The 15,705-nt window shown below is 43.1% G+C and overlaps 1 protein-coding gene across 5 annotated transcripts in view; it reads left to right on the top strand.

Moving 5' to 3' along the window:
* Positions 1–15,705, top strand: part of Tango4 (transport and golgi organization 4) — a 320,102-nt gene that overhangs the window by 241,574 nt on the left and 62,823 nt on the right. Inside the window, exon 1 of one of the 5 annotated variants that reach the window (XM_071688583.1) lies at positions 15,456–15,702. The exons of 3 other annotated variants lie outside the window; for them this stretch is intronic. The gene's annotated coding sequence lies outside the window, so the exon portion shown is untranslated. Of the gene's footprint in view, positions 1–15,455; positions 15,703–15,705 lie in introns of those variants that run through there. One more of the 5 variants, XM_071688588.1, reaches the window with a different exon arrangement.

Raw genomic sequence — 15,705 nt, 5'->3', positions numbered from 1 at the left:
AAGCTCGTAGGACAGTGAAGATGTAGGGCGATGATAAAGAAATTAAGATAATAAAGAAGAGAAGAGTGTGGATGGAAATTCCCATACAGCCGTGCCGGACGTACGATAATAGGTAGTAGTTTCTCCATTAATCGTTAGTCAATCCCCTACTTTTTCTTCTTGTTAAATGTGTATGACCGTTTGGTTCAACATGTGGAAGATGTATATCTCAAAGTCTTCGTATAGGAAAGATGAAATATTGCGTCATGTGTTTATATGTTTCGGTGAGGCGTGCAGGCAGTGTTGCCATACGAGCTTCGGCATATCGCGTTTTCGCGTATTTTGTAGCAATTTGTTAACCGTTTACCGTAGCCACTCACCGTCGTGATCTTATTCATGATTTTATACGATGTGATCAAGATGAACACATAACATGTTGTAGCCTTTATTTTCCTGCACTTGGTATTGTTATTAAACTTACACCCTCTCTCTATATATGTTTATTACTTTATACTTTAATCTTAACTCTTTAATGACGACATTGATTTATTCAGTGAAATGCTCAGTTTTTTTTTTGAATAATTAGAATATATGCAGTATGAGTGTCTGTAGTTTTACTTTCCTCGATCTTGTAATATAGACGTAAGTGTGATTTCGTTTGTAAGGTATAGTATAGTACTATCATGCTTACATTACTTAACACGTGTTTGAATAGATTACAGACATGTTGTTGCGATCATGAATGTTCTTGTTCGTCTTGAGTGCACGATAAATGGTAGTAAATACCCTAGGATTGGCTACTCTATGACGTCGGAGTGACGTCATAGAGTGGAACGTCTGTGAAACGTTATAGATGCCATATGTCTCCACCTGAACGAATATTTTGTTTTAAGAGAAATGTTGTTGACGTACAATAGTCTCCTTTTTTTTTATGAATGGTATATATATAAAACTGGTAAATGGAAAAATAGGATTAGAAGATCTAGGGATGAAAATGCAATACGGAATAATATAAGGTAAAACAAGTGACAAACGTTGCATTGTAAGATGCTGAGGTTCTGGGAAGCTTCCCCTCCTCACACAGGATGTGGCCTGCGTTTACATGCCTTGCTTCTACGAATCGTTAGGAAAATCCCGTGGAATGACTGTCAGTCTCTCTATCACCATAGCAAGGTAGACCATTAGTTTGTCTATACTTATTATACTTAGAAATACTATTATTCTTTTTTAATGTCTGTTTTGAGGAAACAAATTGTAGTGTCTGTTTTGCCCTGGGAACTCACTCTTTTGCAGGAATTTCTGCACCTCCAAGGCTGCGCTACTTCCAGCAGGAGGGAAATGATGGACTCCTTTGGAGTGAGATCGTTCACGAGACTGTAGTTATGATGATACAGCCTCGCCAAAGGGTGTCTTTTCACTTGCGGTGTGGTGGAGTCCGGTAACACCATCCAAAGCCAGATACCCATGTATCAACCACTCCCAGGGTGGGATGAACATCTGGGATTAGCTGTGTGTTTGTGTGTGTGTGTGTGTGTGTGTGTGTGTGTGTGTGTGTGTGTGTGTTTGTTTGTGTGTGTGTGTGTGTGTGTGTGTGTGTGTGTGTGTGTGTGTGTGTGTGTGTGTGTGTGTGTGTGTGTGTGTGTGTGTGTGTGTGTGTGTGTGTGGCCTCTGACCTGATCCTCAAAAGGATAAAAGCCAACCGAAGAGGCTCCTCCTCCTCCTCCTCCTCCTCCTACTACTACTACTACTACTACTACTACTACTACTACTACTACTACTACTTCTAAAGCTAGAACTGCTACTACTACTACTACTACTACTACTTCTACTAGTACTAACTGGTTATTCCTTAAGATTATTATTGGGTCAGGAAGACCAGGGTAAGTTTCAAGAGTTAACTTGACCCCTTGTATCAGGTAGTCACGAGAATCAGTCACTTTGCCCTGGCTGATATTCACTTATGATTCAAATTCATATTCGTGATTCATTAAACTTTTATATTACATCATTTATGGATGAGAAGAATTCACACCCAGCTCGGAATGTTTCCTAGCTTGTTGTGTGAACCGACACCAAAATATACCTATTGGTCTGTTTCAGCAAGACTGCGACAGCATTTCCCCCCTTAGCAGTGTGGAGTGTATAGCATAGCACTGTTGTAGTGCACGATACAGTAAACAATATATCAGGACTCACAGAGTGCGTTTATTTTTCTTTTAATTGTGGAGGAAAATGTGTGGGTGATGTTTGTGTTTATTCCTGACACACACACACACACACACACACACACACACACACACACACACACACACACACACGGAGATATGTACTTTGTTCATTTGCTCCGATGTTCACTGTACCCCCCCCCCCTGAACTCTTCCCCTCTTCACGTCTTCTGTTCCTCAGCCTCCGGTGACCTTAAAGTATTATATTGTCTTGACGCACATGCCATCCGGTGTGTGTGTGTGTGTGTGTGTGTGTGAAGGCTGGGACTGCGTGATGCAGATGGCATGAGATCCTGGCAGGATAGCACCAGTTCTGAGCGATTCTAACCGCCTCCAACTCGCTCCTAACTTACCACTGGGGGAGGTTGCCGACTCTTGCTTCCCCGGAGAAAACTGCAAGGTGTGATAATTCTACGGGGATGACATGTATCGTTTCAGGGGCAGTTTGCAGTGTCATTGATTATAATGGTCTTGACACGCATCAACCGTCAGATTGGAGGTGGTTATCAGGAAAACGAACTTGCGTATCATCAAGTTAATAATGACGTGGAAGATAAATGAAATGAGAAGTTAGGAGTCTGATGATGATGTTGAGGTACTCAGGTGAGGTCATGACCGTGCACACCCAGCCAGGCTGGGGAACTCTAGTGTATATAGCAAGGCATTGGTTGCCAGCTGAGGTGACCACAGCTGAGGTGGTCGAAATGTTAAAACTCAGCTGAGATGGGAAGTCCACTACTTTTCCTCTCAGACCTCAGCTGATGTGGGGAGTCGAATCTTTGTTCTCCCCAGGTTCCCATCCTCCTCCTCCTCCTTCTCGTCCTCCTTCAGTGTAGAGCCCTCTCGTACCGTGCAAGGCCACAACCGGCCGATCTGGCGTTCGTCCTTGTAAGGCGAAGATACGGAGGAGCGTCGAGGGTGAGGTTGTAGTGGGGCGTCGAGGATGACTCGATAGTGTCGTAAGGTGTGAGGCAGGTGGGTGTCTCATCTTACTACGTGTTCACATGATAGTTCACTGTCGTCCAATAGAGGCCCAGCGAATGCCCAAGAGTCTGAATGGAAGACATTGACCCTAAATCAGTTATATTAGTTGTACAGATCTTCTTGTGGAGGGCTGGCTCATGCCTCAGTCAGGAGGTGGTCATATACGCGACCTTTTCGTAATGTTGAGAACTTGCGGAGGGAAATGATCGTTTTGGTTAATATTATTAGAAAAGAAAGGATGACTCTTGATTGTCAACCCTGTTGATCTTGAATGAACACTTACACACTGCTTATAGTGTTAGGGAGGCAGGCAGGAAGAACATCAGTGTGACGTGGTGTGTAGGAGAGACCTCGGTCTGTCTCGTAGGGAGAGTAATGTTAACTCAGTAGAATATGGTAGATGGCTGGCGTTCAGTTAGTACCTTGCTGAGTAGGAAGAGAACAAGACTCAAGGGAAAAGAATTCGCCCGTAACTTTGTAGAGAAATGTTATGAAGAAGTAAATATAATTTGAGGAGAAAGTTTGAGTGGTAAGTTTGTGTGTGCAGGAAAATCAGTCATAAGGATATTACTAGTCAAAGACTTTTATTGGTGGACTGAGTTAAGAGAGAGGAGTTAGAGGAGAGCTGAATAATACATTGGTAAGTGAAGTGTTTCAGATGATGAGAGTAAAAGGAATAGATGAGGAATAAAGATGTTCAATGTAAGGAATAACAGTGTCGAAGTTGAGGAATAAAGATGTTAAGATGAGAAATAAGATGTTAAGAATAAAGAATAAAGATGTTAATAATAAGGAATAAAGATATTGATGAATAAAGTTGTTAAAGATAAGGAATAAAGTTGTTAAAGATAAGGAATAAAGATGTTGAAGTCAAAAAAGTATAAGGGGAATTCCGAGTTGAAGATAACTAGACCAGGCAGAGAAAACGACAGATGAGAGATGAAGATGAGGAAGACGGGTGAGCGACAGATTACTGTGCACAGATCATACTGGCCAGAGCCATCGGGTCTTGTATCAGAGACCAACATTCAAGTCGTGAAGGACAAACACATTTCTGAAGACTGGGCGCCAGTGTAGGCGATGTAGGGATCGGTGGGAGATGAGGTACAACGTGAAAGCAAGCCGTCTGGCTCATACAGCTTAGGACGGTGGTGGAGTCACGGCCCTGGGTCATGTACTACAGTGTACAACACGACAACAGGCTTATCACGAGTGAGGGTTGAAACTGATGGTGTTTCAATAACCAGGGAAGGGAGGAAGGAAACAGCCTGAGGTATGCGTAACACACGACAGGATTGACGTAGATATTTTGATGTGGTTAACAGTAAGTTCATAACTCACGGGCCGGTCCACCTCACGTTGGTCGGACGAGATTTGTATAACCTCCACATAAAGTTGAAGGTGATCCTCGAAGAACATATGATAGTGAGAGTTTAGGTGTACATTATGAATCGCGGAAATGTGAAAAGAAAATCTTTGCCTTAAAAGAACATTTTGTAACCTCATGACATCATTCAAAATATGGTTATGTAGGCCATTATGACCCCTACCCTCACTGGACGCTTCACATGAAGATGACGACAGTGAACTCAGTACCATCTTCCAGGCTGAACAGTTTTCCTGGTTGAGCTAAGTCAAACACAACCCACAATCTAACATATGATTTGTAAGGCACCAGTGAGACGCGAGCTACTAATCAGGATTTAATTCTTAACTTTTCGACAGTTGTTCACATGCTCATGTAGGAGAAAACTGTTCAGAAATCCTGATTATGAATTGTGTCTCATTTTCATCTTGCTGCAACACAGGACGTGTTGGAGAAGCCCTGGGCACTCAGAACCATCCTATGTTGTTCGTGTATTGGGGAAGATCATCCAGTGTATGACCAGAAGGTTATTTGGAGTAAATTTACTCATACAGAAGTTGACATGTTTGGAAAAGGTTAATGGGATTCACCTTGCTGAACGTAGCCAAAAGCAGTTCACTCCATAGATTTAAGAGACTTGTCTCGTACCTGGCTGATTGACAGGGCAAGATCCAGTCTCTCTGTCTCTCTCACTACGAGTGTACAAACTCTACGCCATTTCAATCACGTCCATCTGTCCGAGTTCCGATACGTGATATGTGGGGCATGTTTTTTGACCCTGTACTGGCATCAGATCCATGTGACCTCGCATACGGCTCCAGCCTGCTCATCCCCTGACCATGTGACCTCGCATATGGCAGCTGGCTCAACGTATATTACAGGATGACCTCCCGTATGGATGCTGGCTTCTACCAATCCCCCCCACCCTCACCGTATGACCTCACATAAGGCTGCTGCCTGATGACTCCCTCGCCAAAATGACGAAAGGAGGTCACTTTGACCTACTTTCCAAGCTTGAGTGACCTCGTCCAGATATTCCCGTTAGGTAAGGTCTTCATCAGTGCAGTTACTGTAATAAGAGTTCATAAACAAGGCAGCCACGTTCTCTGAACACAACAGTTTACTGTAACTCATATGTTCATACCTCCTGTATTATCACACAACTTATACATAGCATGAAGTGAGTGTTATACCCAGATCATGTGAGTTTAGTAATGTTATCTACAGAGACTTTATCTGTACCCTGAGCATTGATCTCACCTTGTGCTCCTCCTGGATCAGTGTTTTGCGTCGCAGTCAGTTACAACTGGGGTCCGGGTTCGAGTGCAGGCTCAGGCCGCCAGCTCACAGCCAACCCAGCATCTTGATCCTCCTGGTGTAAGGTGTAAAGCCGTCTATAAGGTTGGTTTGTCATATTCTAAAGTTAGTGTTAGTGACCCTAATGTGCAGCTGTGACTTATGTTTATGATTAGCCTCACTGTAGCACAGGTGGTAGACATACCGAGGAAGTACAGGCTTCTGGCTTGATGATAGATAAGGTTGTGATGACCTCACATGATAACTGATAAGGTTGTGATGACCTTACATGATAACTGATAAGGTTGTGACCACTCTCTCTCTCGCTATACAACTATAAGTTCGGGCGCTTCTCCCTCACCAGACCGTGTTGGAATTATTCCTCTCCCTCACTATTTCCCCACCTTTCCACCTTGCCTCCTTCTGTCTCCCTCCCTCCCTATAACATCTGGGGACTACAAGAATCATCTTGACCCACAGAGCCTTCAGGAGGGAACAAGTCGTCTACAGGTTGAACAAAGAGCACGTCAGGTGGCGTTATCTGTAGCTTCTCTCGTGTCATTACAACATATTAGATTACATTTTACGCAAAAGAATATGACGATGAGATTGTTATTAGTCATTTAAGATGCAGGAATAACGACCTTCCGGTGATATAATACTGGATTAGTATTATTCTCATCTTGCTGAAGTTGTTCCGTGTTGATATTATTTGTATTGTTTGGACGAGTGTTGCTCAGGTGGATGTTACTGGAGCGGGTGTTACTTGGATGGGTGTTACTAGAGCGGGTGTTACTGGAACGGGTGTTGCTGGAGCGGGTGTTGCTGGAGCGTGTGTTTCAGAACTTCTAACACGTTCAACACTACTGCAATACTCGCCAGTGTTGGCCTGACAGACAATTACCGACTCCAAAGTTAAAACGTCATCACTAAATTGTGTTCTTTGTATCCTTTCTCTCTCGTGTATTCTTCAGGAGTGGAGTGTCAGCAATATATATATATATATATATATATATATATATATATATATATATATATATATATATATATATATATATATATATATATATTAAAGCAAACTATGTCCTGTTGCTTATCCTTCTCGAAGCCCTCATTAGAGGGGAAGAGGTTCAGGGTTGTAGAGGCAAGGAGCAGGTATGCAAATTAATCTTTGACGGTGATTTCCGAGAGCTAAGGATCTACTTCCTTGGTCCAGGTATTTGGTGAGATTTATTGGTTCTGCTGCGACTGCTGGCTTAGCGGGATTTGGTTTTGATTACATGATGTAATATATACATATATATTACGTAGAGTGTAATGCCTTGAGTAAGGGCATGATCTGATAAGTATGTATATATATATATATATATATATATATATATATATATATATATATATATATATATATATATATAATTGCCACCTGCACTACGAAGCAAAGATACGTGACAATACGATCCCAGAAGAACCTGCCTTGCACTTAGTTCTGCGCCCTGGCATACGCCCCTTCCTATCGTAACTACTTCGCAACTTCATAACCATCGCAGACACCAACTCTGCCAATCCTGAACACTTCACAGGATCCTTCTTGCCCAGAATGCAACTTCCGTACTACAGACACAGAACACCTTCCACTTACTTGCTCTTCACTCATCCTACCTGGACAACCACACATCACCACACATCATGACCTTAGGCTAAGCCCGCTGGTGGACCTGGCTGACTTCCTGAGCGCTGCGAGAGCTCCATGAAAGAGGTCGGGGGTTACAAGGTTCAAGGCTCAGAGCATTTTTTTCTCTTTTTGATATATATATATATATATATATATATATATATATATATATATATATATATATATATATATATATATATATATATATATACCCGCTAATGTATATACAAAATTGATACTAGTAGACTGAATTTCGCGACAGATTGAGAAGGCATAACATAGTGAATGAATAAAAACCATGCAAAACGTGATGATGATAAATTTGAAAGTTAATTTCAAAGGTTAACATTGCTTAAAAAGTTAAGTTGTACACATAATGTTTGAGGAGAGTGGATGTGTTGGCTCTCAGTGTGACGCAAGATGGTGTTGACAGCTTCTGATATTTTCAATTTATAAACTGAATGATTTTTACGAATATGACGACTTTCTTTTTTATTTTCTTCGGGTAAGGTTATCGAATTATTCAAGAGTCGACGCTGCTCATACAGACACTTTCCAGTTGGATAATTCGCAACTTGACAATTCACAATTGGATAACTTACCATTGGACAGTTAACAACCGAATTTTTCGATATCATATGATTGGCTAAAACTTTGACGGGGACATTGGCAGCATCACCTCAGGCATGGAGGCAGGAGGGTGTGCCCCTGGGCCACCTTGTGTTTGTGGTGCAAGTTGAAACTTTGTGAACTGTTTGTTTCTGACGAGGCGGATTTGTACCGTGAAACACGTTGTGTATTGTAAAGTTTCAGTAAACTAAATTATCTGTGTGTGTGTGTGAATGTGTGTGTGTGTGTGTGTGTGTGTGTATGTGTAGATCTGTCTGTCTGTGGCCCCCAAAGATAACACTCAACATGTCTGGTATCAAGAGTAATGTTATCTAGCATTTCATCTGTAGGATTTCCTTAACTGTGTGTCGTGGCTTATGGTCCCCCCTCCTGTACATATCAGTAGTGTGTCGGCTAACGACGCACGACAGGAACTTATGATGGTGAGTTGTGGAACTGCAATATCTTTATTGATGAAGCTGAGACGTGTCATGGTGTATGCACACACTACCAGCCACTCGACCTGGTGTGATGCTTGCCCTGTCCTGTGTTAACGCCAAGTTGGATCAAGCTTAACACCTTTATCAGCCAGGTGGGTCGTGACCCGACCCACCTTCCCCCGTGTCGCTGGATGAGTCGAGTGTGACTCAGACTTACCTGGGAGAGTTGTGACTCACGCCTTCATGACTAGTGAGTCAGGTGAAGTTAAATCCAAGCCAGTCAGGTGGGTCTGTGTTGAGTCTGATGACACTTGACATAGACAGTCTGGTGTGGCTATGCTGTCGGTGGTTGAACCGTGAGTCAATCTATTAAGTCTGATCTAATAGTCGTAAGTCAGGTAGTTGAGTCAGGCCGGTGAGTTATGAGTCAACCATAAGTCAAACGAATCAGATAAAGGGATTCAGACCCCAAACGAATCAGTTGAAGGGAGTCAACTCACACATGAATCAGCTGGAGGGATTCAACGCACATATGGGTCATGTGGGTATTTTAGGGATTGTTGTGTGCCACATGATTTATTCAGAATTAGTGGTGTAAGATGTGGCAGGTTGTAGCATGATGCATACTTGAGGTGGTGTCGGGGGGGGGGGGGGGGTTCACCTGATGTGGTGTGTGTGGTGAGGAAGACTCTCGTATACACGACACCTCAGATCAGCGACACCAGAAGTTGACTGACAGCCACACACTCCCCTTATCGTATTATTAATAAACAAACAGTTTAGTTCCCACCGGTAACATGTGGAAATGTATATATATATATACATCTCATTATCCCTGAATTATGCAGTCTATTTGTGATTAACGACCCTTAACCCGTTATTATAGCAGGTCATTGACTGATCCCCATCAGCCAGGTTAACCCTAGTGTCACAAGTGTCACCATTTTATCCTGTTATCTTTTGGTTATCTTATCTTAGGTCATATGTGTAAAGGTTATTAACCGACCGAAATTCGCTGATGATACTTCTCGAGGAACGAGAGAAGCGACCGAGGGTAACGTGTTACCTGGAGGTGTTGTTTGTACGTCTGTTGTTTACCCCAGGAGGACCGGCTTGCTGCTCCCGGTCCACTCCCACAGGTGGTGGTCGGTCGGTGGTGTGGGAGGTATTCTGGGTGACCTGTAGAGTGAGACAGTTACCTTACGAAGGAACACAAGAGAGACAGAAAATGTTGGATGATGATGATGATGATGGCACACGGTAGAATGATGGGGGTGGGTTGGGGTGGTTAGGACGCTGTGCCTGCCTCTCTGGCCAGGAGCCAAGCAGCTGGCAGTTGGCTTGCGAGCAGTTACAGGCGGTTGTGATCAGCTCACACCACGAGCTGGATCGCTCTCCACGAAATGGACGAGAGATTCCACGAACTTATAAATTGATTTCCATCAAGCTCGGCAGGGTGCGTCAACCCAGAGAAAAAGTACGAGTGGGTTTAGTGATGACTATCTTGGTGTTTCCCATACATATTGACGTGTCCTCCCGTCACCACACACACACACACACACACACACACACACACACACACACACACAGACACATGCATATATATATATATATATATATATATATATATATATATATATATATATATATATATATATATATATCGATTATAGGTTTCCAGAGTTAGATGATAGTCGTTTGCATAATTCTCGTCCTGTCCATGACAGAGGCGATCTGTTCTACTGTACCTGGAACAAGAATAACTCGTTCAGTTACTAACATGAGATAAAACGAGGGTTGTCGTATATCCTTATGTTGATCACTTAAGGTCACTTTCATTGCACACCTTATGGAGTTGTGGTCATTGGTTGATACACTTTTCGTTTATTGTCTCTGGTTTGTCTCCAGGTAACGGTATGTCAGCTGTGTGTGTGTGTGTGTGTGTGTGTGTGTGTGTGTGTGTGCACCACCTGTGGTTGTTTGGACAACTAATGTGCACATATAAGCACTTACTTTTCTCCCATGTGTACTTCATGTGTGTAGGTATGCATCATGTATGTATAACCTGTGTGTACCTCTGTATACATCTAGTATGCGTTTGCTGTCCCCCGTGTGCACCTGGTATCCTCGTGTTCGCTTAGTACCCCCGTGTGCATTTGGTACCCCGTGTGCACCTGGTTATCCTCGTGTGCGCTTAGTACCCCCGTGTGCATTTGGTACCCCGTGTGCACCTGGTATCCCCGTGTGCCCCTAGTGTCCCGTATGGCCGAGCTGGGGACACGCTTGGCCTGGTTTACGGGGCCACTTTTTCTCCCCGTCGGAGCAGGGTGGGGGCGTGGGAGGCGGGGAATTTCCCCAGACTTCCTGCCAACAGCCACACTGGCTCAGGGCAGCTCCTGGAACACAGACCCCACTGGAAACAACCAGCTCCTCCGACACACTGGAAATGTGACGTAGATCCTGGCTGTAAGGAAGTGAATTTAGGTGAGGGGGCAGAGGAAGACGGTCCTGTTCCGTTCAGTCCTTGTAGGGGTGCTGGAAAAGAGGACTGGACTGGACACGGCTCTCGGGCAGGACTGGACTGTAAACGTCTCTTCTGACAGACTGGAGACACGCTCTCGAGTTTAGAGTTGCGTGGATGGGTATGCTAGGCACTATTTCCTTCTAATTCTGGGAGTGGATGGGGGTTCCTGGAACAAAGAACTGGACTGGAAACTGTTTCTCCGGAAAACTAGAAATATATGCTCGATCTTAGCTGAGGAAAAGTGAATTTGATAAGATATAAGAAATGAGACAATGACTGTATTACCACCTAGCTCAGGGTTAGTTACTGGAACAGGGGACTTTATTGGAAAGAGCTCCTCTGACTGGACTGGACTAACAACAGTTCTTGTTAACGTACTGGAAGCTTCAGTTTACCGTTGAAAGTAGAAGAGAGGCTCTCCTCCTTCCAAAGTTTAGATGAAAGAGAATGTCTGTTTAGCTTTGTGATGTGGCCTTCAGGGTCTTGTAAGACTGCCACTTAGGCTTTAGAATATCGTTCCTGAAGCCTTCACGAACCTTGAAAGATTGAAGGTGAAGCTTAGCATATGGTTAGTGAAGCCTTGGGAAATGGTAATCGGCGTGCTAGTTGATGGTAGTTTGGACCTTGGACGATCGTGACGGGTGGGACCTCGCAAAATGACTGTTGGAATCTTGTCAAGTGATTTATAGTCTTAAAACATGGCTGTTAGGGCCTTGTGAAATGGCTCTCTTATTAAGCACTTAGAGGAAGACTGTTTTAGCTCTGGAAGTGGTTTCCGGAACCTGTGCTATGGTTCTTGACACCTTGAAAGATAGATGGCGTGTGTCAGCGGCAGATGGTATCTGTGTCTACTTTTTCAAAGTTGTTCTATTTACTGTAGACCACGACTGCAGGCGTGACCTTGATGGCGCCACCTGTACCCTCGGTCGGTGTTTACAAAAAAGGAAAATAGAAAGAAAATGAATAAGGGTGGTTATCCTCAGTGTACGTCTCTCTAGTCCAACATGTTGGTGGCAGCTTTGCTTTTGGAAGATTTTTTCTTTAGACTTTGAGAAATAGATGTTTCAGCTCTGACACTTTCTTATCTCCTTGTTAGATGCCTTTCAGTGCCAGATAAACAACTTTTAACAAAGAGAATTTATTCTTGAGTCTTGAGAGATAGCTGTTGTCTTGGAAAGTTTGCTGTGGAAGATGCCTGTTAAGCCGAGGGAGATGTTCCTTTAGCTTGGAGAAAACCTGTTTCTAGCTTGAAAAGATGATTGTATTAGCTTTACAAGATAACTGCTTCAGCTTCGTTCGACAGCTGTTATAACTTGTTTTAGCGAGAATAGACACCACTTTTAACTTTAGGAAGTACGCGGTCTCTACAACCCAGAGTCGAAGGTTTCTCCTACCGAGAGTCCAGGGTCTCTGATGATGGTAATCCAGGTTTTCTATAGATGAGAGACCAGAGTCTTTACTCTAAGGAGCCTAAGGTCTATGATATTAGAAGACCAGGGTCTCTGTTCCTAGGAGTCCAGAGTCTGAATTAATTGGAGTCCAGTCTCAGTATTCATGTAAAGACTAGAGTCTGGAATGACTTTAAATTCAGTAGATAAGAAGAGAGATTCCAGACCGTCTGTTGCTCTGGGGAACAAGGGACTCAGACCATTGTGTGGATGACGAGGTTGGGTTTGCCTAGTGCAGACTGTACCGTTATGACCGCTGGTGATGCAGGAAAGGACAGAGGAGCCCAAGCAGACCTCTCAGTCACTCTCTCTCTCTCTCTCTCTCTCTCTCTCTCTCTCTCTCTCTCTCTCTCTCTCTCTCTCTCTCTCTCTCCATCCCTCCCTCCCTCCCTCCCTCATGTCCTGTCTCCACACACACACACACACACACACACACACACACACAAGTCAGACCACTGTCAGTGCCCAAGGTCCAGCTGTCACGTAGCATTCCATTTTCTTCGTATAATTACCATGAACGTCTAATGAGTCTGCCATCTGGGTTGTGATTCATGGCGGTCATAACTAGGACTAGGAACTCAGAGAAACTCTTGTTTGCTCCGTAAGATAATCTGCTAACCACTAAAGATGGTTGTTTATATCTAGACGATAGATACTAAGCTTTGTTATGGTGCATATGGTGGACTGTTTATCTATCAGCTTGGAAGGGCTCAGTTTAGGTGGATGGCGCCTCCACCCTCCACTGATGATCCTCCTGTCACCCACGTATATCATTGTACAGCCTCCCCTGACGACCTGCTGACCAGCACGCTACTGGAGCTGCTGCCCCGACCACCTGGTGGCCAGCAGAGGTCTGGGGAAACCCTTGCTTACCCCCCAAGCAAAACCCACACTTGACGCACGTCATATCTTACTCCTGCTGTGATTACTAACCCTCTCTCTCTCTCTCTCTCTCTCTCTCTCTCTCTCTCATATATATATATATATATATATATATATATATATATATATATATATATATATATATATATATATATTTCTTTTCTTTCTTTTAAACTATTTGCCATTTGCCGCGTTAGCGAGGTAGCGTTAAGAACAGAGGACTGGGCCTTTTTTGGAATATCCTCACCTGGCCCCCTCTGTTCCTTCTTTTGGAAAAAAAAAAGAAGAAAAAAAAAGAAAAAAAAAGGAGTCTATAGGAAGCTGTAATGCTTGGAGGATGCTGTTTGTAGGGATGAGGGATGAGGGAACATCATTGTTGTGTGTAGTACAATATCTAATCCTTCTCTGTAAAAGGTAATTCATTCACTGATGATGAACAGTCTTATGAATTACAGTCCATGTAGTGAAGTCTTTACCACGATCTTCTCTAGTGTGTGCGTAATTATGCAGATGCAATCACCCAGTGTGTACTGTCTGGGGAGGTAGTTCTACTATAGTTGGACTTCATCTTTTGACCTTTCTCTACACTCATACAACTCGTTAGAATGTTGCACGTTGTCAGTAGTGACACTGTCATCCAACATTCCTACACTGTGATAATCATCTTTACATCTTTTCTAATACGTTTCTTTCTTACGTTTCATGTTATGTCCTCCAGTTATCATGTCTTCGCATCTTTTCAAAGACTTTTTCTGTGTTGATGTCATCAATCCGCTTTAGATCGTAAAGATTAGGATCAGTGTATTCTCTTCTGTCTCCCATGATGGACAAATTCATAGCCTCTGACTTCCCACAATAACTTCTCAGCTGTGATACCGTCTATGTTACCTTCCTCTGGATCGTCATTATACGTTTTTCTTTCTTAAGTTCGGTGACCAAACTTGAGAAGCATATGTACGTGAATTCGTTGTTTGTTTGTTTGTGTGTGTGTGTGTTCGTGGAAAGTTGATATAGATAGGTTTTTACCTGTGGAGGAGAGACAGACTGACGTAAACACCAGCTTCTGTCAGTTTAGTTACACGTCTTGGTCTCATCTTAACCTCACAACTTCGTTATGTCTCATTACAATGATAAAGAATAATCCTATACGAAAATTGTCTCTCTAACGTAATTATGTATTCACAGATTCAGTATAATTATAAATGATAATTTATCACTTTATCAATATATTTTTAAAGATAGTTTTAAACTGGCAAATTTAGTGTGAAGAAGATTATTAAACTTTATGTTGATTCCAGTCAGATTATAAAGTGTTAGAATTTTGATGATATTTCCAGATACGTTTCGATTATTACCATTCATGTTTTGTTATGAATGTGTAGATTATATTATCATACATACCTTGTGTGAATATGTAGATTATGAAGTAGACCTTTTATTCATGATAGATATGTATACTTCACCCAGATCGTATTATTGTGTAAAATGTATTCAAAAATGTGCTTAAGGTTGGATGGAGGACCATTTCTTTTTCAATAGTTGCATATATTTTGTATTTCTCTGGTTCCGTTTCTTCCATTGTCTCTCAGATTCAGCAGCATTGACTCTCTCTCTCTCCCTTACTCACTCTCCCACACTGACGCTCCCACACCGCCCACCGGTCCAGTGACCCTCACTGTATATTTCCCAAAGACCAACCGATGACCACTTGTTGACTCTTGTGTCCGAGTTTGGGGGAATTACTTTGCAACGCGGAGTGTCCGTGATCCTACCCTTCCCAGCGCCTCCCACGCTAATTCCTCATCAAATTAACAAAAATTTCCAAGAAATCATGGATGAAAGTTACAAAAATTTGCGCCTTCCCCCCGTTGTCTATCTTGGTCATCCACAAAAAAGGGGATAACCTGAGGAATTCGAATGTTTCCCCGTTTTCTATTTTGTGACGCATTAATGACGTCATACATCAGCCATTCACTCCGGCTCTAATTCGCGGAGCCAGCTGATGGCGCAATGACGTAAATCATGACGTCATGAGTAAGCTGCGCTGGGGCAGGTTTTTCTGTCTTGTGTTCAAGGCCGGGGACGTCTTAGGGTTGCTCCCCATTACCTAGCCGGACCTGCAAGGGCTTCGGGTACGCCTCCTCCACCCACATCCTCCTGAGTTCCTCGGCTTTCTGTCCATTCATTCGTTCTCCTGAAGAAAGTACCTGAAAGAGGGACTTTTTACTCCTTGCGCAGGATTTCGTAAGACCTGTGTCCATCCTTAACGATACGAGGGTA

This window comes from Panulirus ornatus, chromosome 46 (genome assembly GCF_036320965.1).
Source record: "Panulirus ornatus isolate Po-2019 chromosome 46, ASM3632096v1, whole genome shotgun sequence".
In the NCBI taxonomy this organism is placed as follows: domain Eukaryota; kingdom Metazoa; phylum Arthropoda; class Malacostraca; order Decapoda; family Palinuridae; genus Panulirus; species Panulirus ornatus.
The sequence above is the reverse complement of the archived record's forward strand: the minus strand, read 5'-3'. Positions and strand labels throughout refer to the sequence as shown.